At 44.8% G+C, this 23,904-nt stretch overlaps 1 protein-coding gene across 1 annotated transcript in view; it reads left to right on the top strand.

Moving 5' to 3' along the window:
* LOC124597181 (proteoglycan Cow) overlaps positions 1-23,904 on the top strand; it is a gene marked incomplete at its 5' end in the record, with an annotated part of 285,759 nt that overhangs the window by 16,082 nt on the left and 245,773 nt on the right. The gene's annotated exons all lie outside the window — the stretch shown is intronic.

Below are 23,904 nucleotides of genomic sequence, written 5' to 3'. Positions count from 1 at the left end.
AGGCGTCGCAACGTGCCTGGGTGAATGAACAGAAGCAGATGGTGTTTTGCATAAGGCGGAGTAGAAACAAAAATCATTTAATTGTTACTTCAGTTCAGTAGAAGATGCAGAACAGAAATTGAGGTGAGGGCGTTGTATGGCGTCGCCAGAGTGGTGGGTGGACAGCGTGTAACACGACACGTAGGCTCACCTCTCGCCACGGCCACGTGTCGACCCGACCTGGACACAGCGCGGCTGCCTGCCGGGCCTTTATGAAGCAACTTGTCGGCCTGTTTTACGCGCGGCTCCCCGCCATGAAATGTTTAGTGCGGCGTTACTGCCGCCGGTGGCGCTGGCCGGGAGACCTCACAAACCTGCTCCCCCCTCCCCCATCTCCCCCACTTAATGGCCCGCAGCTCTGCCGTAAATGAGCGCAGCGACACGAGGTAGCGCCTAGCCAGGGGCGTCTGCCATTAAGTGGACCGCACGCCCAAGTCACTTAGCTCACCCCCCCTCTCCCAGACCCGAAATTTGGCGTTCGTAGTGACTGGGTACTACCAATGTGTAGGTTAATCACAAAATATAATGCTTATCTAAAGTGCGTGTCATTTACGACGGCGGCCCAGTTTAGGTTCGTTCTGCGCATCTGACGTCACAAAACACTGTCGGCCAATGAACAGAGAACGACGTTGCCAGAGCTCGACTGCAGTGCAGAGCACGGACGAGTGTCTTCAGTTTTAGAAACGTTCAGTCATAAATAAAGTAATTGAACAACAGCGATGTCTTGATAGCAGACTTTATTTTATAGAAAGTTTGGAAAAAGCATTCTTTATACCAATTGCTTCATATTCTATTAATTAATTAAACCAAACAAGCAATAAGACTCATAATTCAGGAAATAGCAAGGAAAGGTGTTTGTGTCATTCTCACTAACCGCTTTTTCGCAATAAAGAACAGCGGTAATTGTTTATTTCCTATTGTACTTAGACGAAACGTGAGTAATTCATAGTCATACCAACAGTATCTGTCGGTATTTTGCGTGACATTTTAAAGTCCTCCGGAAGTTCTATTAAATGACGAGCTGTGTTAGTGTAATGGTTGAAGTGAGTGGCTGCCAGGTGAAAGGTTCTGAGTTCAAACCTTGTTTGGTGCTTAATATTTTCTTTATTTAAAAACAATATCGAAGTGTCTTACTTCATGAATTTTTTCGTTTGAATGTATTTTTTTGAAATTTCTAGTAGCAACTAAAATCGACCATACGGAAAGTATACGCTATGGACTTTTACCTCTGCAACCTCTTCAAAATTTCGTGCAGTGGTTTACTACATCTAATGCTGCACAATAACTGCGTTGAACATCGAAACAAAATTAAGTCATTTATGGGGGGAAGGTATCAGTCAAGAAGATGTGCAAAAATCAAATTTTTGTGCCAAATAGTTTTTGTGAAATCGAATGATAAAGTGTGACAAAGCAGTCGAAACACCATGTGTCTGCACGGGCGAGCAGTGCAATGATGACAAATGCTGCGAGCACGTCTCTGTAGCAGCGAAAGGGTTAATGCGGCCGTGGTGGCTTTACTTCATAAACTGCGCGCTCCCCCCTAAACTTAAGTCTGCGAACTATACTATGGCGCTGCTTCTCTTAGCACGTACAACTGGCAACGCAGCAATCTCCCGCGTCTGGGCGGGCATGCGCAAACCGCCAAGATAAAAGAATTGAACTATGGTACATCAGTAGTTTTTAGTAACGTACACGGTACAGAAGTTGCTACGTCTTCCAAGACAATAATTTGACTTTGCAACATCGGTCCGTGCAGGGAAGTGCACAGTAGCAATGTTTCAGAAAGCCAGGCGCCTAAATGCGGTTTTTCAAGGGGTAGTATCTCGCGTTCTATTGATCAGAGATAAGGGGTCAAGTGTTTTGGTCAGACCTCGGCCTAGTGACCATTTGTATACAGATCGGAAGAACAGGCATACTGTAGCCATCATACAGTAAAGGGTCCAAAATTTAAACGTTATACTCTTCCTCCATCCCAGGCAAATTGAACAAACCGTTTGGTTATTTGAATTAGGTGTGGTCTATTGTGGACCTTGGACCTTAGGCGAATTATAAAAGCACCATTTCTTCATGGGTGGTGCCTGAGAAAACCCCGAAACAATCTTCTTTTTTTGTACAGAAATACCAGTTGTGGTTGCGGCCATTTGTATAACTTCTATTCATGGCAGAACGTCGTAATTTTTGCCATAATTTAAGTTGGTTTTCTCAGGGAATCTTGAAAATTATTTTTGATATCATTATCTGTTACCGTGATCTAGAGGTTCAAAGTTACCATACGCAATTAAAGTGTGCACGTAATATCCGTTATGAAGCGTAAAAGTAATTTTAGCTGGGTTAGTGAACACATGTTAAGGGTTCTGGAGTCATCGCAAGGGTTCTCAGGTAACCAGACTGTGTTCTTGGCCGCCATTTCTTCTACCAATAAAACACACACACACACACACACACACACACACACACACACACACACACACGCTCGCGCGCGCGCGTGCATAATCAAACCAGCAGCACGAGGCAGAACAGACCTGGATGACATACTGTCGATACCGATAGATATAGCCAGTCTGGAGTATACCAATTCACTTACAGTTGCTGTCAGTCTATATACGGCAGCCAAACAGGTAGAAATTTTAGAGCCAGATATGTAGAACATCTCAGGGCATTGAGGAGTAATTGCTCCCATTCATTTTCTTGTCATCTAACACCGCAAAATCACCATCCGACGAACATATAAACTGATTTAAAATTCTTTAAAACTAGTAACATCCTGTTCCAAAGCTAACGAGAGAGATAAATTATCACACCCAAAGATCAATAGCCCAAGGACAGACATTACTAAACGATGACACATCACTGTGTAATAAGACAAAACTCTCTTTGCCACAATAGAAGAATTATATAAATAACGGCCCCCAACCCCAAAATGCATATCGTCACCCCCAAAAGTTTAATTCTCTTCCCATTACTCAACATCATTTGAAACGTCGTCTTTAAATTGGCGCACCACGCCACAAACAGTCACAAATAGAATCAAATGAACTCCACATATCCATAACAACACTTGAAATGACGACAGAAACCCTTTGCTTCGCTGACAAATTATACGAAATGCGTGTGTAACAGCAACAACTAAAGAAATACAAGGTTCAAATGGCTCTGAGCACTATGGGACTCAACTTCTGAGGTCATTAGTCCCCTAGAACTTAGAACTAGTTAAACCTAACTAACCTAAGGACATCACAAACATCCATGCCCGAGGTAGGATTCGAACCTGCGACCGTAGCGGTCTTGCGGTTCCAGACTGCAGCGCCTTTAACCGCACGGCTACAAGGATAAAAACATAGGAAAAGAGCACAACATCAAAAACTGTAAGTAATACGCTAAATAACGCGATCTATACCGATTTCCAGTCGGAAATGAACAGTCAACAGGGAAAAAAAATACTTTTTGCAGATGACAATCTGTAGAATGTATGGTAGATATAAGCTACCAGCATACACAATCAGTAGCATCATGTGAGATATGTAGACAAATGTGTATATATATATTATTTCCAAATTAGTAAAAAACCTAAATATTTGAGCAACTTTTAATTGAGATACATAAAATGCCTCAACTCACTGATGTATGACTCGCCGTTATATTGTATGCGAAGTATTGTGAAGTTACTCGCCGATTGTCTCCAAGGCAGGCCTTGCGTCTTCAGGACTCCTCACCGCGAATCAACGCCCCAAGCAGTCCGCCCAGGCGTACCACAGGTGTAGATAATAGGAGCTGTCTTTTATAATGCCTTTACAGCCGACTACTCTATGTCACCACGTGTCAGAAGATACGTCTACGCCTATGATACCACTCACGTGACGGAGCCCGTGTCTGGTAGCCAGTATGAAGCTAATGGATCACAAAATATAACTGTATTATCCGAAACAGCAGTTTCTCGAAGATCGACTGAGCTAGAACCGACTGTATTCAACTACTCTGAGAGACAATATCCCGATACGTTTCCCCAAATTTCTCGCACCTTGAAATTTTAAGAAAACTGCAACCACAAATACTCTACTTTTTCCTCGACGTAACTGAACATTACACTCACGCATGCAAGTAATTACCCAAAACCTATAACATTACGAGTGCTCAACCGTTAGCCTAAATCAAACATTACCATTGATAATATATTCCGCTAAGCAAACCGAACAACTCGCGTCGTGTTACTGCCTGTTAATGTAATAGCGGATAATGGACAGCGCGCAAACTTCATCAACCCAGCACAATAATTCGTACGAGATCAAATCTAAAGCAATAAAAGATTCAAATGCAGCTGAACACTCGCAAACTACAAAAGTAAAGAAACTTTGACAATTAAATAGCAACTGAAAAGAAAACTTTTTAACTTTTATTTCATTCGTATTAATAACAGTTGCTTGCAATAATAAGAAGTGCGTCCTAAGTTAATGAGTTTACAAAGTTATTATGATTATGGAACGAAATAAGTCAGTGAATGAAACCAAGTTTTAACTATTTTCCTGAATGAAAAAATAAATTGAAAAATAGATTGGAATAACATTAAAATATGACAATTTATAATTGCGTAAAATGAATTACCAAGAAAAGTCACTGCTATTTCGTTTACAGGGTGGTCCATTGATCGTGACCGAGCCAAATATCTCACGAAATAAGCGTCAAACGAAGAAACTGCAAAGAACGAAACTCGTATAGTTTGAAGGGGGAAACCAGATGGCACTACGGTTGCCCCGCTAGATGGCGCTGGCATAGGTCAAACGGATATCAACTGCGTATTTCTAAATAGGAACCTCCATTTTTATTACATATTCGTGTAGTAAGTAAATAAATATGAATGTTTTAGTTGGACCACTTCTTTTCGCTTTGGGATGGATGGCGCTGTAATACTCACAAACATATGGCTCATAATTTTAGACGAACAGTTGGTAACAGGTAGGTTTTTTAAATTAAAATACAGAACATAGATACGTTTGAACATTTTGTTTCGGTTGTTCCAATGTGGTACATGTACCTTTGTGAAATTATCATTTCTGAGAACGCATGCTGTTACAGCGTGATTACCTGTAAATACCACATTAATGCATTTAAAAATACTCAAAATGATGTCCGTCAACCTCAATGCATTTGGCAATACGTGTAACGACATTCCTCTCAACAGCTAGTAGTTCGCCTTCCGTAACGTTCTCAGATGCATTGACAATGCACTGACGCATGTTGTCAGGCGTTGTCGGTGGTTCACGATAGCAAATATCCTTCAACTTTCTCCACAGAAAGAAATCACGAGACGTCAGATCCGGTGAACGTACGGGCCATGGTAGGGTGATTCGACGACCAATCCACCTGTCATGAAATATGCTATTCAATACCGCTTCGCCGGCCTGAGTGGCCGAGCGGTTCTAGGCGCTTCAGTCTGGAACCGCGCGACCGCTACGGTCGCAGGTTCGAATCCTGCCTCGGGCATGGATGTGTGTGATGTCCTTAAGTTAAAAATGGTTCAAATGGCTCTGAGCACTGTGGGACTTAACATCTGAGGTCATCAGCCCCTAGAGCTTAGAACTACTTAAACCTAACTAACCTAAGGACATCACACACATCCATGCCCGAGGCAGGATTCGAACCTGCGACCGCAGCGGTCGCGCGGTTCCAGACTGTAGCGCCTAGAACCGCTCGGCCACTTCGGCCGGCGGAAGTAAATCGCCATTGTGTCATGCAGTGAAACATCTTGTAGTAACATCGGTAGAACATTACGTAGGAAATCAGCCTACATTGCACCATTTAGATTGCCATAGGTAAAATGGGGGCCAATTATCCTTCCTCCCATAATGCCGCACCATACATTAACCTGCCATCGTCGCTGATGTTCCACTTGTCGCAGCCATCTTGGATTTTCCGTTGCCCAATAGTGCATATTATGCAGGTTTACGTTACCGCTGTTGGTGAATGACGCTTCGTCACTAAATAGAACGCGTGCAAATAATATTTCATCGTTCCCTAATTTCTCTTGTGCCCAGTGGCAGAACTGTACACGACGTTCAAAGTCGTCGCCATGCAATTCCTGCTGCATAGAGATACGGTACGGGTGCAATCGATGTTGATGTAGCATTCTCAACACAGACGTTTTTGAGATTCCCGATTCTCGAGCAATTTGTCTGCTACTGATGTGCGGATTAGCGGCGACAGCAGCTAAAATACCTACTTGGGCATCATCATTTGTTGCAGGTCGTGGTTGACGTTTCACATGTGGCTGAACACTTCCTGTTTCCTTAAATAACGTAAATATCCGGCGAACCGTCCGGACACTTGGATGATGTCCAGGATACCGAACAGCATACATAGCACACGCCCGTTGGGCATTTAGATCACAATAGCCATACATCAACACGATATCGACCTTTTCCGCAATTGGTAAACGGTTCATTTTAACACGGGTAATGTATCACGAAGCAAATACCGTCCGCACTGGCGGAATGTTACGTGATACCACGTACTTATATGTTTGTGACTATTACAGCGCCATCTATCACATAGCGAAAAAAGTGGTCCAACTAAAACGTTCATATTTCTTTGCGTACTACACGAATATGTAATAAAAAATTGGGGTTCCTGATATCCGTTTGACCTATGGCAGCGCCATCTAGCGGGTCAACCATAGCGCCCTCTGGTTTCCCCCTTCAAGCTATAAGAGTTTCGTTCTTTGTAGTTTTTTCGTTTGATGCTTATTTCGTGAGACATTTTGCCCGGTCACTATCAATGGACCACCGTGTATAATGAGTTTTTCTTTTACATCATTGATTAGAACAATGCAGCTCGCAACCTCTCTTAGCCAATGTTCCTTCACCACAGTTTCCGCTTATCTGATGCTGCCTGCGAGTCGTCGACGTCCGACCGACCGTTGAGCTTGCATTCCAGTAGCTGGTGCCGTCTTGTTAAGCTCCTTGATTGTGACCGTCTGCTGCGAATGTGACAACAACGCTCGACGTTTGCAGACTTAATTTCGGATTTGCGTATTTCCGTGCAGCGACGAACATAAGACACGCTTATTTTCTTAAACGCGTGACATACCTAGCATCATAATGTGTGTTACACAGCTTAGCCACAGTTTTCAGATATATATGCTTTACTATAAGACCGTGGCGCTGCATTTTTCACAGTATATCCGTCCACACTACGGACGTGTATCAAGTTAATTGTTCCGTGAATCATTAGTCGACGGTTTATACCGAACAATTCGTGCCGTGCACAGCTGTCTACGTAATCACTTCAATCACACAGTGCTTAGAACACCGCAAATTCACAATTAGAGATCTGTATGTCAATATATGACACGAAAATGCTTTAACATATTTTCTATTTGATTTCATAGTTCGTGGTACGCTCTAAAAAGTCTGTGCTGTCTACATTGGGCAGCGATATCTTTACGGCGTGTACATACCTTACCGGTCTGCATATCAAAATTTTAAGCTTAATGAATCAAACTGCAGTTTCGGTTAATGAGCAACGCGATACGTAATTAATCGCGGTACACGCCGAAATCGTAAAATGTAGCACTGTTCAGAAAGTGGTATTTTTCATCGGTTTCGGATTGTGTCAAGGATGGGGAAGGAAATCGGCCGTGTCCTTTCAAAGGAACCACCCAGGCATTTGCCTGGAGCGAGTTAGGGAAATCACGGAAAACCTGAATCTGGACAGCCGGACGCGGGTATGAACCTCGTCCTCCAGAATGGGAGTCCAGTGTGCTAACCACTGCGCCACCTCGTTCGGAAAAATGAATTCAGACAATATATTAAGGAATAAGAAAGCATACAATATCTACATGTACAAGATTACTCTACACTTCACAGTTATGCCCCTTGTAGAGGGTTCATCGAACCACTTTTAAGTTACTTCTGTAGCGTTCCACTCTCTAGCAGCTCTCGGGAAAAACGAACACTTAAATCTTTCCTTGCGAGCTCTGATATCTCATATGTTTTTATGACGACCATTTCTCCCTATGTACGTGGGTACCAACAAAATAGTTTCACACTCTGAGGAGAAAGTTGGTGATCGAAACTTCATGAGAAGGTTCTCCCGCAGCGCAAAACGCCTTTGTTTCATTGACTGCCACCCCCAGTTCGTGTATCATAACCATGCCACTGTGAATGAAATGAAATGGAAATAGCAATCACATTCGTGAGAACTATATTACGTAAACAGAAAAACTTATTCTGAAATAACCTTCTCAATATATGACGAAAATAAAGCAGGAAATAAGTAAAATAAAAAAAAATTCTATCGTTCTTCACACCGTCCAGCGAAAACTACAGATTGTCTCCACTGACATCGAACGATGGGCAACACCCAGGTAACATGAGTTTTGATGCTGCAAAAAGTCAATCTCCACTCCTAACTAGGAGACGTCCACCGAACATCACCAACAGTACGGTCTTCAACTTTGCCGATCCCATGTACACCAACTGTAAAGTACCTAGGCGGGACTTTGGACCGTCGACTGGTATGAAAGCACCATGTCGATGAAGTCCACAAGAATACGACCAACACTCTGCGACTTTCAGATTTATACGTCTTCCATCCGGCCGATAATGGACTATGGCTGCCCTGTCTGTGGGAACAGATGCGAAGATTCATCGCAGCAAAGTCCACCGTCTCCAAAACAAGGCTTCAGGACGGATATACAGTGCGCCGAGGAACTTCACAGAGGTGTACCTACACATGCGGTTGACGAGAAACTCGTGTTTGGCAGATTTAAAGAGCACACAGTGAAGTTTTACAACAAGGCGAGAACTTCCCGACACCCTTTCATCCGTCTTCTTGCTTGATAGGTAGCAGGGCCACAGGAAGCTCACCTCCCTGTCAAACCTAACTCCTGCCACCACGCAGACACATTCAAACACGAGGAGCAATATCACACTGAACACCAGGCAATACCCGCCTGGTAAGCATTGCACCATCAGTACAGGGCAGTTTCCCCAGAACAAACAGCCCTAAATGTGAACAAATGTAAGTTAAACGTTCGGATACAGTATTACTAGTGTCCTGCTTGGCACAGTCAAGTCGTTTAAATATCTGGGCGTAACGTTGCAAAGCAGTATGAGGTAGAACGAGCATGTGAAAACTGTGGTAGGGAAGGCAAATGGTCGACACCAGGTTATTAAGAGAATTTCAGGAAAGAGTTGAACACCTGTAAAGAAGACCGCATACAGGACGCTGAAGCGACCTATTGTTGAGTACTGCTCGAGTGTTTGGGATCCGTACCAGGTCGGATTGAAGAAAGACATCGAAGCAATTCGAAGGTGGGCGGCTAGATTTGTTACCGTTGGGTTCGATCAACACGTAAGTGTTACGGAGATGCTTTGAGAACTGATATGGGAATCCCTGGAGGGCAGGCGACGTTCTTTTCGAATAAATTTACTGAGAAGGTTTAGAGAGCCGGCATTTGAAGCTGACTGCTGAACGATTTTATTGCCGCCAACATTCATCGCGCGTAAGGACTACGAAGATAAGGTATAAGAAATAAGGGACTATAAGGAAGCGTACAGACAGTCGTTTTTCCGTCGGTCTGTTTTCAAGTTGAACAGGAGGGGAAATGAGAAGCACTGGTACAGGGTACCCTCCGCCACGCACCGTACGGTGGCTTGCGGAGACTGTGTAGATGTAGAAACGCGACAGCAGCACGCTACAGCGACAGATGTCGGCTGTATCTGGCTCGCGAATCACAGTGTTTTCAAAGTGTACGAGAGCGAAATACTTTCGCTAGTTCTATTTAAAACGCTCATTTCCCCCATTCTCCATGTTCTAGTCATGTTGTTCTGCCTATGGTATTCGTGAATAACAGTTTCAATCTCCATAAATATGGTATAAGACAAAAAAGAAAGTACTATGGCCAGTCAATCAGGACATCGACTTATACAAGTTACAATTACTGTAATGCAATTTAGAACATTTCTCCACATAAGAGGAAAATTAAAGCATAATTTTTTTATTAAAATCATAAGGTCATTCTTACTTGATCACTGTTCCTATTCAGCAGCAGAATCTTTATAAAATGTGGGATATAGAAATTAAAACAAGAAAGTGGAAAGTATCTTACTACAGGTAGTGTAAGCTGTCTTGTAGATTAAGCCAATCGAAGAAACTACTCAGAAAGAGCACACGCACATTTACGTAACATCGAATATAGTATAATGTACTTTTATTAAACTAAAAGGAAAGTATCAGAATGTATAAGAAAACGGATAAGGCGGATTAAAAGATTTTGGATTCGGTGAGACGCGAGATTTCACACTTCTGCTACTCTGCTTATTGCGCTATAGCACCTGCAAGTGTTATACGAGCATAGTTTTCATTTTACCGTCTCCGGGAAGCTTTAATCGTAGATATGCTATTAAGAAGCATATAATTATAATGAACTGTATCAAAAATAATGTATTTCTTGTGAATCCTCGGTGTGCCGTTGCCTTGAAACGCCGTACTCTCGTAACAAGCAAGTTACAATAATGCTTTAACGATCAATACGATGTTTGTGGTCATTTTATTATAACGAATCATACAATTAACGACGAGTTTTCGAGAGATCCTCAGTTTGCTGGTGCTTAGAAACGGGGTATACAGGGTGTTACAAAAAGGTACGGCCAAACTTTCAGGAAACATTCCTCACACACAAAGAATGAAAATATGTTATGTGGACATGTGTCCGAAAACGCTTGCTTTCCATGTTAGAGCTCATTTTATTACTTCTCTTCAAATCACGTTAATCATGGAATGGAATCACACAGCAGCAGAACGTACCAGGGTGACTTCAAACACTTTGCTACAGCAAATGTTCAAAATGTCCTCCTTTGGAGAGGATACATGCATCCACCCTCCGTCGCATGGAATCCCTGATGCGCTGATGCAGCCCTGGAGAATGGCGCATTGTATCACAGTCGTCCACAATAAAAGCACGAAGAGTCTCTACATTTGGTACCGGTGTTGCGTAGACAAGAGCTTTCAAATGCCCCCATAAATGAAAGTCAAGAGGGTTGAGGTCAGGAGAGCGTGGAGGCCATGGAATTGGTCCGCCTCACCAATCCATCGGTCACCGAATCTGTTGTTGAGAAGCGTACGAGCACTTCGACTGAAATGTGCAGGGGCTCCATCGTGCATGAACCACATGTTGTGTCGTACTTGTAATGGCACATGTTCTAGCAGCACAGGTAGAGTATCCCGTATGAAATCATGATAACGTGCTCCATTGAGCGTAGGTGGGAAGAACATGGGGCCCAATGAAGACATCACCAACAATGCCTGCCCAAACGTTCACAGAAAATCTGTGTTGATGACATGATTCCACAATTGCGTGCGGATTCTCGCCAGCCCACACATGTTGATTGTGAAATTTACAATTTGATCACGTTGGAATGAAGCCTCATCCGTAAAGAGAACATTTGCACTGAAATGAGGATTGACACATTGTTGGATGAACCATTCGCAGAAGTGTACCCGTGGAGGCCAATCAACTGCTGATAGTGCCTGCACATGCTGTACATGGTGCGGAAACAACTGAGTGCCTGCACACGCTGTACATGGTACGGAAACAACTGGTTCTCCCGTAGCACTCTCCATACAGTGACGTGGTCAACGTTACCTTGTACAGCAGCAACTTCTCTGACGCTGACATTAGGGTTATCGTCAACTGCACGAAGAATTGCCTCGTCCATTGCAGGTGTCCTCGTCGTTCTAGGTCTTCCCCAGTCGCGAGTCATAGGCTGGAATGTTCCGTGCTCCCTAAGACGCCGATCAATTGTTTCGAAGGTCTTCCTGTCGGGACACCTTCGTTCTGGAAATGTGTCTCGATACAAACGTACCGCGCCACGGCTATTGCCCCGTGCTAATCCATACATCAAATGGGCATCTGCCAACTCCGCATTTGTAAACATTGCACTGATTGCAAAACCACATTCGTGATGAACACTAACCTGTTGATGCTACGTACTGATGTGCTTGATGTTAGTACTGTAGAGCAATGAGTCGCATGTCAACACAAGCACCAAAGTCAACATTACCTTCCTTCAATTGGGCCAAGTGGCGGTGAATCGAGGAAGTACAGTACATACTGACGGAACTAAAATGAGCTCTAACACGGCAATTAAGCGTTTCCGGACACATGTCCACATAACATCTTTTCTTTATTTGTGTGTGAGGAATGTTTCCTGAAAGTTTGGCCATACCTTTTTGTAACACCCTGTATACATATGGGCTTCAACCGAATGCCAATATGGCGTCTTACGAATCTATTCTGTAAAGAGATGGCGTGTGTCTGACGTAGGTGGCGTTCTTCCATCTCATTCTTCAACATTCAGACACACTCCGGAAGTCCGGGAAGGCTGCCCAACGTGCATTTCCACGCGATGACGTGAGAAACTCCGCACTCTCAACGTTCAGATGCAAGGTTCGTGTGCCGACGGCTTAACGAGTGTGTACAGCCTGCGTGTAGAGTGCCGCCCACAGGAGCTGCAGCAGGGCAGGTTCCCCCTTGCCGGGGTTCCCACGGTTCCCGCCCGGACCACATAATTAAGCCAGCCAGACCTGCGCCATTCAATTTCCAGCACCCACCCACCCACTCACTCAGCTACCGATCGATAATTCATTTCGTGATAATCTTCTTTGCGCCTTCTTATTCAATTATTATTCTGAATAGAGGACCGAAAGCACGTCGATCCATTTTTCGCCTCGCGATTACTGCGCGGAAAATCGCAACAGCTGCAGCGCAGTGAAATTTTTTTCTTTAGTACGACGTGTTAAGCTGCCGCGGTTTTTAAACATATCGTGAGCTGCGTTTTGTTTAGAGAGTGAAAGTGAGTTCTACCCAGTGACTTCATAAGGTCATTATCATCATTATAAGAAATCGCGGCGTAAAAACAAGTACAGTTTGTACAAAAAAAAAGAGCTTCCTTCAAGATTTGGTGTGTGCAGAAACATGTCCTACACTGTGCATAAGCCGATCTAGTTAGGGGACAACCAACACAGAAGTATTCGACAGACAGATACAAAATAGAAAATTCCTTAAATATTCAGATACACTGCCTGACAATAGTAGCGAAGCAACCAGAAGACATGGTCGGATGCCAACGTAACTTCGTACATGTACATACACTATCGACAGGTACATAAATAATTATAAAATTACAATTCTCTGTAACAAATACTGGCCACTGGCATTCGTGTTGTTTCCGTTTAGTGTTGTTACCCGCCTTGTAGGGAACACGAGGCATGTTCAAAGATTTTCGGAAAATCCGTAATTTCGCGGCAGTGGTTTGTTGGAACGCGGTTGGTATCCCTGCACGCGCCTGTGTTCAGTGTGTAACTGCCGGAAGTTTCATTGTTGTATGTCTGTTAGTTATTGTTCAGTGCTGTATTGAGTAGAACGTTGTGTCGCATAGTCAGCTAATTTCTAGATAGCAGAGTGAGAGGAGCAACGCGTCTGCATTAAATTTTGCATGAGACTCAAGAAAACCTGTACAGAGAGACACCAAATGATGCAGAACCCTACGGTGCTGAGCGCTTAAACCGTACTCGGTGTTACGAATGGTTCACACGATTTAGAAATGGGCGGACGGAAGTTAAAGATGAACATCATTCAGGACGCCCTTCGACGTCTACAGACAACGCTCATGTCAGAAACGTCAACGAAATTGTGCGTGCCAGTCGAAAACTGACTGTACGAGAGGTTGAATTTCAGTTGGATCATGTCTTGAAATCCTAGCATCTTGGAATGCATAGTATTGCCGACAAGTTCGTCCCACGGCTCATGAGTCAAGACCAGAAAGATTTTTGCCTCGCAATCTGTGAGGAGCTTTTGGAACGCACAAATGAAAACGAGGTGTCCCTTAAGAGGTGATGAGACGTGGGTCTACGGTTATGATGCTGAGACAAAGGTTCAATCACCACAATGATTCGGCAGTGGTCTCAGAGACCAAAAGAATGTCGTCAGGCCAGGTCAAATGTCAAAGCTATGCTGATATTTTTCTTTCATCATCATCATCATCATCATTTAAGACTGATTATGCCTTTCAGCGTTCAGTCTGGAGCATAGCCCCCCTTATACAGTTCCTCCATGATCCCCTATTCAGTGCTAACATTGGTGCCTCTTCTGATGTTAAACCTATTACTTCAAAATCATTCTTAACCGAATCCAGGTACCTTCTCATCGGTCTGCCCCGACTCCTCCTACCCTCTACTGCTGAATCCATGAGTCTCTTGGGTAACCTTGCTTCTCCCATGCGTGTAACATGACACCACCATCTAAGCCTGTTCGCCCTGACTGCTACATCTATAGAGTTCATTCCCAGTTTTTCTTTGATTTCCTCGCTGTGGACACCCTCCTGCCATTGTTCCCATCTACTAGTACCTGCAATCATCCTAGCTACTTTCATATCCGTAACCTCAACCTTGTTGATAAGGTAACCTGAATCCACCCAGCTTTCGCTCCCATACAACAAAGTTGGTCGAAAGATTGAACGGTGCACAGATAACTTAGTCTTGGTACTGACTTCCTTCTTGCAGAAGAGAGTAGATCGTAGCTGAGCGCTCACTGCATTAGCTTTGCTACACCTCGCTTCCAGTTCTTTGACTATGTTGCCATTCTGTGAGAATATGCATCCTAAGTACTTGAAACCGTCCACCTGTTCTAACTTTGTTCCTCCTATTCGGCACTCAATCCGTTTATATCTCTTTCCCACTGACATTACTTTCGTTTTGGAGATGCTAATCTTCATACCATAGTCCTTACATTTCTGATCTGTCATCCGCATATGCGAGACTGCTTATTTTGTGTTTACATATCTTAATCTCGCCCAGAGAGTCTATTGTTTTCAACATATGATCCATAAATAATATGAACAACAGTGGAGACAGGTTGCAGCCTTGTCTTACCCCTGAAACTACTCTGAACCATGAACTCAATTTACCGTCAACTCTAACTGCTGCCTGACTACCTATGTAAAGACCTGTAATTGCTTGCAAAAGTTTGCCTCCTATTGCATAGTCTTGTAGAACAGACAATAACTTCCTCCTAGGAACCCGGTCATATGCCTTTTCTAGATCTATAAAGCATAGATACAATTCCCTGTTCCACTCATAACACTTCTCCATTATTTGCCGTAAGCTAGAGATCTGGTCCTGACAACCTCTAAGAGGCCTAAACCCACACTGATTTTCATCCAATTGGTCCTCAACTAATACTCGCACTTTCCTTTCAACAATACCTGAGAAGATTTTACCCACAACGCTGATTAAAGAGATACCTCTGTAGTTGTTACAATCTTTTCTGTTTCCATGTTTAAAGATTGGTGTGATTACTGCTTTTGTCCAGTCTGATGGAACCTGTCCCAACTCCCAGGCCATTTCAATTATCCTGTGTAGCCATTTAAGACCTGACATTCCACTGTATTTGATGAGTTCCGACTTAATTTCATCCACCCCAGCCGCTTTATTGCACTGCAATCTATTGACCATTTTTTCCACTTCCTCAAATGTAATCCTATTTCCATCATCATTCCTATCCCATTCTACCTCGAAATCTGAAACATTACATTTTTCTTTAACTTTGAATAATTAGTTCTTCATGAATTCGTGCCACAGGAACAAACTGTTAATCGATGGTGCAATTGGGACTTGTTGGGACACCTGCGAGCAAATGTGAGAAGGAAACTGCCTGAACTGTGGCAAGACATTTCATGGTGCTTGCATCGAGATGATGCACCCGCACATTCATCCCTGCCGGTGCATGACTATTGCACTACAAGTGAAATCACTGTTCTGCCTCATCCTCCATACTCTCCAGACCTGACCCCTGCGGACTTTTTTTCATTTCCAAAGTTGAAACCACGTTGAAAGAACGAAGATTTGCAACAATAGACGAGATGGAAGAAAATGTGCAGAAGGCGCTTTGCGCGATCCAGCAAGAGGCGTACCAAGACTGCTGCTGGATGTGGAAACGGCCTTGGGTGCGATGTATCAGTTGATGTGTTTCAGAACCACGTACGATAAGTAAAAGATAAGCATAGAAAATATCGTTCTTGTGCTACACAGCTAGGTCTTTATTCCCATGAAGTAATGAGTGCTGTCGACAAGGGATCTCAGATCGACTTCGTATTCCTAGATTTCCAGAAGGCTTTTGATACCGTACCTCACAAACGACTATTAATCAAATTGCGTGCATATGGTGTATCGTCTCAGTTGTGTGACTGGATTCGTGATTTCCTCTCAGAGAGGTCACAGTTCGTAGTGATAGACGGTAAATGATCGAGTAGAACAGATACCTGGCGTTCCGCAAGGTAGCGTGGTTCAAATGGCTCTGAGCACTATGGGACTTAACATCTGCAAGGTAGTGTCATAGGCCCTTTCCTGTTCCTCATTTACATAAATGATCTAGGTGATGATGTTAGCAGCCCCCTTAGACTGTTTGCAGATGACGCTGTAATTTACCGTCTACTAAAATCGTCAGACAATCAATTCCAATTACAATATAATCTAGAGAGAATTTCTGTATGGTGCGAAAGTGGCAATTGGGACTAAACAAAGAAAAGTGCGAGGTCATCCACGTGGGTACTAAAAGAAATCCGATAAATTTTGGGTATACGACAAACCGCACAAATCTAAAGGCTGTCAATTTGACTAAATACCTAGGAATTACAATTACGAGCTACTTAAATTGGAAAGACCACATAGATAATATTGTCGGGAAGGCGAAACAAAGACTACGCTTTGTTGGCAGAACACTTAGAAGATGCGACAAACCCACTAGAGAGACAGCCTACATTACACTTGTCAGTCCTCTGCTGGAATATTGCTGCGTGGTATGGGATCCTTACCAGGCAGGATTGACGGAGGACATCGAAAAAGTGCAAAGAAGTGCAGCTCGTTTTGTGTTATCGCGCAATAGGGGTGAGAGTGTCACTGATATGATACGCGAGTTGGAGTGGCAGTCACTGAAACAAAGGCGGTTTTCTTTGCGGCGAGATGTATTTACGAAATTTCAATCGCCAACTTTCTCTCCGAGTGCGAAAATATTTTGTTGACACCCACCTACGTAGGGAGAAATGATCATCATAATAAAATAAGATAAATCAGAGCTGGAACTTTTCCCACGCGCCATTCGAAAGTGGAATGGGAGAGAAGTAGTACAATAATGGTTCGATGAACCCTCTTGCAGAGTAACCACGTGGATGTAGATAAATTTTGTGGACAAAGTCCCGGAATGTTTTGAACAGACGTCGTATAATGCTCGCGAACAGCGTCAAATGTTGAGCGATGACTATGAAGGGCATGGAGATACTGTGTACACGTGTGAGGCAGTGTTATCAGCACCTGACGGTGTTTGAAAGGAGGCTCATTGTGGATCTCCATTTGACTGGCTTGTTGAATTATGCGACATCCAGACTTGGAGGAGGGTGGCACTCTGATGTGACAGTGACCCAGTGTTGTACTGCATGGCGACATACGGGGACCTATACTCACTGTCAAGGTTAAGGTCGACCACACGTGACCACCGCAAACTGGGAACGCCGTATTGTGTAGCAAGGACATCTGCGCCTACCATCCGAGAGCGAGCTATAGATGCCTGCAACATTCTGTCAGCAGCCGAGAATTCTTCCGGGTTGTATGGCCCTGGTCCATGGAACTCTTCTGTCCCTGACGTTCCGTCCAAAGCTACGTGTGAAATCTTCGGAGGTCCTCCTGATCGTGCTGAGTCTTGCCGACTGACGAGTCGGACGTCGAAGAACGGCCTAAATACCGAGGAAAGTGGCCGTGGCCAGGATTTCACATCATAGCAGAAATAAACCTTGTCAAGCGTAAAATATAACTATCGATCGTAGTACGTCAAAGATAAAAATTCTCATCGATTCTGTAGCACCACTGTCCATATATCGCTGAGTTTTATAGCTTCTTGTTTTCTGTTAAAATTATCCCCATGTTTGTATATTTCCATGGCTTCTCTATATAGCCGTGGATAATAATTGGTCATAGTACATAAAACTTCAGTTTCCGAAAATTTCACTACGTGATCACCCGACTGAAGAGTATGTTCAGCCACGGGTGACGTTTTCCTTCAACCGTGTATTCACACTTCTCTTAGTAGTTCCAATGTAGACCCTACCACATGTGCACGGAATCTTGTATACACCATTCGCAGACAGAGGGGGACGTTTATCCTTAACGGAACGAAGTGCTTGGCCTATTTTCTTAGATGATCTGAAAATCTGTCGAACGTTATGATTCCTTAAAATCTTGCCGATTTGATCCGTTACTTTTTAGATGAAGGGTAGAGAAACCGTGTTCTTCCATCGCTGTGTCCTATCGTTGTCCTTAGGCCTCCTGTTGTTCGGTCGCAAAACTCTATTTAGTTCCTTACTGGAGTACCCACTCTTCTCAAAAACCTGCTTTAGATATTTTAACTCGGTGTCCATGTATTCCGACGCACAAATCCTTTTAGCTCTGTCCACTAGACTTTTAATTACACCTCTTTTATGTTGTGGACGATGATTGGAATCATTCTGTGCCCCTCTGTACCCCCGGTTGGCGACTAGCAGCAGGGGGCTAGGAAAATACCACCCCATGTACAGGCTGGCGTTAACACCACGACACAAACAGCTGTGTCTGGAGTGATGCCGCGACCATGAACTGTGGAGACTTGATGAATGGCGTCGCATTGTGATTATCAGTCAATCGCGGTTCTGCACTACCCCGAATGATCATCCTCGCCCAGTATGTTGGCGACTGGGGGAGAGGTCTCATCTTGCGATGTTTTGCAGAGGCACAGCGGTGTTACTCCTGAGGCCGTGGTGTGGGGAGGCAACGGGTATCGCGTCAGACCACAGCTAGAGTCCGCGCAAAATAACGTGGCCAGTAGGTGGGCAGTCGGCAGGGTACACATGGGGTGAGCGATAGTACTAGGGGTTACAAGCAGGTGCTGTAGGGGAAATGCCGCACTACATTGAAGATCAAATTATTTGTAAATTGTAAGTGGAGCCCCTCCACGCACACACTTGCATGGTGACCATGCAAAAAGATCTGTCACCTCTGCTTTGGCTATTATTTAAAAATAAATCTGCTGAAAATCCCAGGATTTATTTTCGCTTCATTTGTTATCCATCTGTAACTTTCTTGGAAGCTTCATGAATTGCGAATTTTGAGTAAAATGTACACATTTCTCTTGTTGCCATGTTAAAGTTTGCTTCTGTGGCCAAAACACAGCGGAGTTCACAAGACGTCTCCGCACTAACATCTTGTGCAGAGACAGTTGCGAGAGAATTATGAAACAGTGGTTTATTAAGTGAGGAACTGACGCAAAGTAAGTTCAGCATCTTGTGAAAAACCACATCATCAGTACAAAATAAACGTGTAATGTCTTCAATTATGTTGTTCCCAAACCCATATCATTTATCTTTTCACCAGCTATCGATGACCCTTAAAAATTACATTATTTCGTCGCAAAAGTCTGTAGTTAGTGGAATAACATGGTAGATAATGAAGTTTTACATCATCAACGTATGGAAAAAATACTGTCCTCTTTGCATGCTATCATTTGCCGAAATTTCCTTTCGGTATCTCAAATTGTTTATGAAATATGAGGAATGTTGTGAATATTTCACTCTGGTTGTATAGCTGGCACGGCGCGGTGGCAAATGAGAGTGCGATGTCAGATGAGTTTTCTCGGGGTTGGTGACCAAATAGAGACTCCCCTCGAGTCTCAAGTTAAGCTCGATATGTTATCTAAATTTCACATGCAGCAACATACACTCCTGGAAATTGAAATAAGAACACCGTGAATTCATTGTCCCAGGAAGGGGAAACTTTATTGACACATTCCTGGGGTCAGATACATCACATGATCACACTGACAGAACCACAGGCACATAGACACAGGCAACAGAGCATGCACAATGTCGGCACTAGTACAGTGTATATCCACCTTTCGCAGCAATGCAGGCTGCTATTCTCCCATGGAGACGATCGTAGAGATGCTGGATGTAGTCCTGTGGAACGGCTTGCCATGCCATTTCCACCTGGCGCCTCAGTTGGACCAGCGTTCGTGCTGGACGTGCAGACCGCGTGAGACGACGCTTCATCCAGTCCCAAACATGCTCAATGGGGGACAGATCCGGAGATCTTGCTGGCCAGGGTAGTTGACTTACACCTTCTAGAGCACGTTGGCTGGCACGGGATACATGCGGACGTGCATTGTCCTGTTGGAACAGCAAGTTCCTTTGCCGGTCTAGGAATGGTAGAACGATGGGTTCGATGACGGTTTGGATGTACCGTGCACTATTCAGTGTCCCCTCGACGATCACCAGTGGTGTACGGCCAGTGTAGGAGATCGCCCCCCACACCATGATGCTGGGTGTTGGCCCTGTGTGCCTCGGTCGTATGCAGTCCTGATTGTGGCGCTCACCTGCACGGCGCCAAACACGCATACGACCATCATTGGCACCAAGGCAGAAGCGACTCTCATCGCTGAAGATGACACGTCTCCATTCGTCCCTCCATTCACGCCTGTCGCGACACCACTGGAGGCGGGCTGCACGATGTTGGGGCGTGAGCGGAAGACGGCCTAACGGTGTGCGGGACCGTAGCCCAGCTTCATGGAGACGGTTGCGAATGGTCCTCGTCGATACCACAGGAGCAGCAGTGTCCCTAATTTGCTGGGAAGTGGCGGTGCAGTCCCCTACGGCACTGCGTAGGATCCTACGGTCTTGGCGTGCATCCGTGCGTCGCTGCGGTCCGGTCCCAGGTCGATGGGCACGTGCACCTTCCGCCGACCACTGGCGACAACATGAATGTACTGTGGAGACCTCACGCCCCACGTGTTGAGCAATTCGGCGGTACGTCCACCCGGCCTCCCGCATGCCCACTATACGCCCTCGCTCAAAGTCCGTCAACTGCACATACGGTTCACGTCCACGCTGTCGCGGCATGCTACCAGTGTTAAAGACTGCGATGGAGCTCCGTATGCCACGGCAAACTGGCTGACACTGACGGCGGCGGTGCACAAATGCTGCGCAGCTAGCGCCATTCGACGGCCAACACCGCGGTTCCTGGTGTGTCCGATGTGCCGTGCGTGTGATCATTGCTTGTACAGCCCTCTCGCAGTGTCCGGAGCAAGTATGGTGGGTCTGACACACCGGTGTCAATGTGTTCTTTTTTCCATTTCCAGGAGTGTATTATGTAATATACTTTCTTTCTTTTTTTTCTTTCTTTCGCTTACGCCATAGTCCCGCAGCAATCGAAGGGTCGGCGTGGTTACAATGGATTTGGCAACGTTAGTCTTAGGGATGGCCGAATGCCCTTCCTGCCGCCACCCCATACCCTCCAGGATGGAATCAGTGTACCCCAACGGTCTGCGCCGTTTGGAAATCGTGAAATAGTGCGTACGTGTTTCAAATGTCTGCGACGCGTGTGACTGAGGCGTAACGTGGGGACCAGCGCGGTATTCACCTAGCGGGATGTGGGAAACCGCCGAAAAACCACATCCAGGCTGGCCGGCACAAGGGGCCCTCGTCGTTAATCCGCCTCGCGGATTCGATCCGGGGCCGGCGCGCGTACCCGACTCCAGGAAGCAGCGCGTTAGCGCTCTCGGCTATCCTGGCGGGTCATATTATGTAGTATACACTAAACGCAAAATCATAGCGACCCCTATTTTTAATTGCAAACTTTTTCGAATTTCTGGCAGTGTCTTACTTCCATGTACACACTACAAAAACTATGACGATTAACAAAACGATAGTCACATCGTCATGAACCTGACACACAAAGCTATAAGTAATGCAAAAATGAATTTTTTTTTTTTTACCGAATAGTTTCCGTAAATTCGTTTGAGAAAGATTGCGGTGCGTGCGCCTCGATTCTGTCATTGCCGACCAGCCAAAAGGTGGCAAACACACTGGCCTCCCCTTCTAAAAAAGTGAATGACTTCGTCCAGCGCTTTGAACGAAAACTGTCAGTGGACACCTGACCTATTCAGCGGAACCTGAAACCCCACCATGGTATGGCGTAAGTCGAGGAATCTGCAGCCTACACGGTCGCAGAACCGTCTGAGCCTCTGATTCATACCCTTCATTCAGTGTCAGAGGTCCGCAATCGGTCCTGTCCACTATGCTCCGAATGGTGAGCTCTGCTTTCATCTCGCGAGCAAGACTGGCAGACTTTACCACTTCTGTTAGCCTCTCGAAATCAGGGAGTATCTCTTCCTATCCAAAGCGACACACGTCATTGGTACCGACGTGAGCCATGAGCTGCAGATGGCTGCACCCTGTGCTCCTCGTGGCATCCAGAAGGATCGGTTCCATGTCTGGAATGACTCCACCTCATATGCACACGGGGTTCACATTGACTGTCTTGTCCTCCTTGGCAAGCCCCCATAATGTGCCTAACATTGGAACTCCCAGCTACCAAACATCCCACCCTCTGTGACTGCCAGCATCTTGAAGGCTGAGAGGTTCCCTCTGAAACAGGACAAGCGACTGCACCTGGCTGAGGGACAGTATCAGACACGGACAGCTCTTGGAACCTGCTTGTCAGACTAACGTGGGAGGCCTTATGTGCGGCCCCCTGTCAAGTCTTTCGCCGCCTGCAACGCCCTAAAGCGACCTCCCATTCGACCACAGGTGAGGGTCAACCTCAGTGCGAGCAGTAACTGGGCTGTTCACCGTTGCAGGCCGATCAGCGGACTCTGGGATGCTGGACGTACGTTGTATCCCCACGGCTGTCCTACAACAGTGATGCCCATCGAAGCTGTGTAACCGAAGCCAATACAGCCTAGAGCTGAAAGCAAAGTGTCACCAGCTTGGCTCGCATCCACACACAGCAATCACAGTCTCTGTCCGCACTAAAGATCATGGAAAACTGCACTACACGGAGAAACAGAGGACTGTGTAGTGTAACGACGCGTATGACTCAATGATTTTTGTTTGAAATATGACCATGTGCAGACTTCGTCACCTACGTCGTGTACAAAACACTTCAAAAAAATTATTTAAATTTTTTTAAAGTTCTCTATAAAAAGATTCTTGAACGAAACTGTAATTAAAACACCTTCAGTTGAGTCGTTTGTGCAAAATTACGTCACTTAGTCCAACTGCTTTGCGCAAACTTTAGAAATTCAGATGTCGTTTGTTTCTTCTTGGAAATTATATTCTTGCAAGCTATCTTGTTTTTCCCATATTAAAATCAGACTGTAAAACCTTTAAGATTCAAAAATCGAAATCAAACTCTCCTGAAAATTAATATCTTGCAAAAATTCAGTAATAATTCTTCCTCAGTATAACTCGTCATAAATAATTCTCGAACACGTATTTAAGCTTTACAGCATACACTGTTTTAATGTCTTCGTGTATGTGAACAACAGACTCGACAAAACAGAACTGAACAAAATACAACATGAGCTAAACATTCTGTGACGTCATTAGAATGGAAAATTACAAATTTTTATTTATTTGAATGTTGGAGGTTCGACGCAACAACCCGGTCACAGGATCTTCTGCTGCTCTTTGGCCGTAGACCCGCGACGTCTAGTGGCCAGCAAGTTTCTTTCTGGTTCCGCGAGTTGCGCTGCTGTCTCCAAACATGAAACATGCCGGCCGAAGTGGCCGTGCTGTTAAAGGCGCTGCAGTCTGGAACCGCAAGACCGCTACGGTCGCAGGTTCGAATCCTGCCTCGGGCATGGATGTTTGTGATGTCCTTAGGTTAGTTAGGTTTAACTAGTTCTAAGTTCTAGGGGACTCATGACCTCAGCAGTTGAGTCCCATAGTGCTCAGAGCCATTTGAACCATTTTGAACCATGAAACATACAAAACAAAAACACAAAACTAT

Source organism: Schistocerca americana, chromosome 1, assembly GCF_021461395.2.
Source record: "Schistocerca americana isolate TAMUIC-IGC-003095 chromosome 1, iqSchAmer2.1, whole genome shotgun sequence".
Lineage (NCBI taxonomy): Eukaryota > Metazoa > Arthropoda > Insecta > Orthoptera > Acrididae > Schistocerca > Schistocerca americana.
Note: the sequence above shows the minus strand (reverse complement) of the source record. Positions and strands in the feature narration are given on the sequence as shown.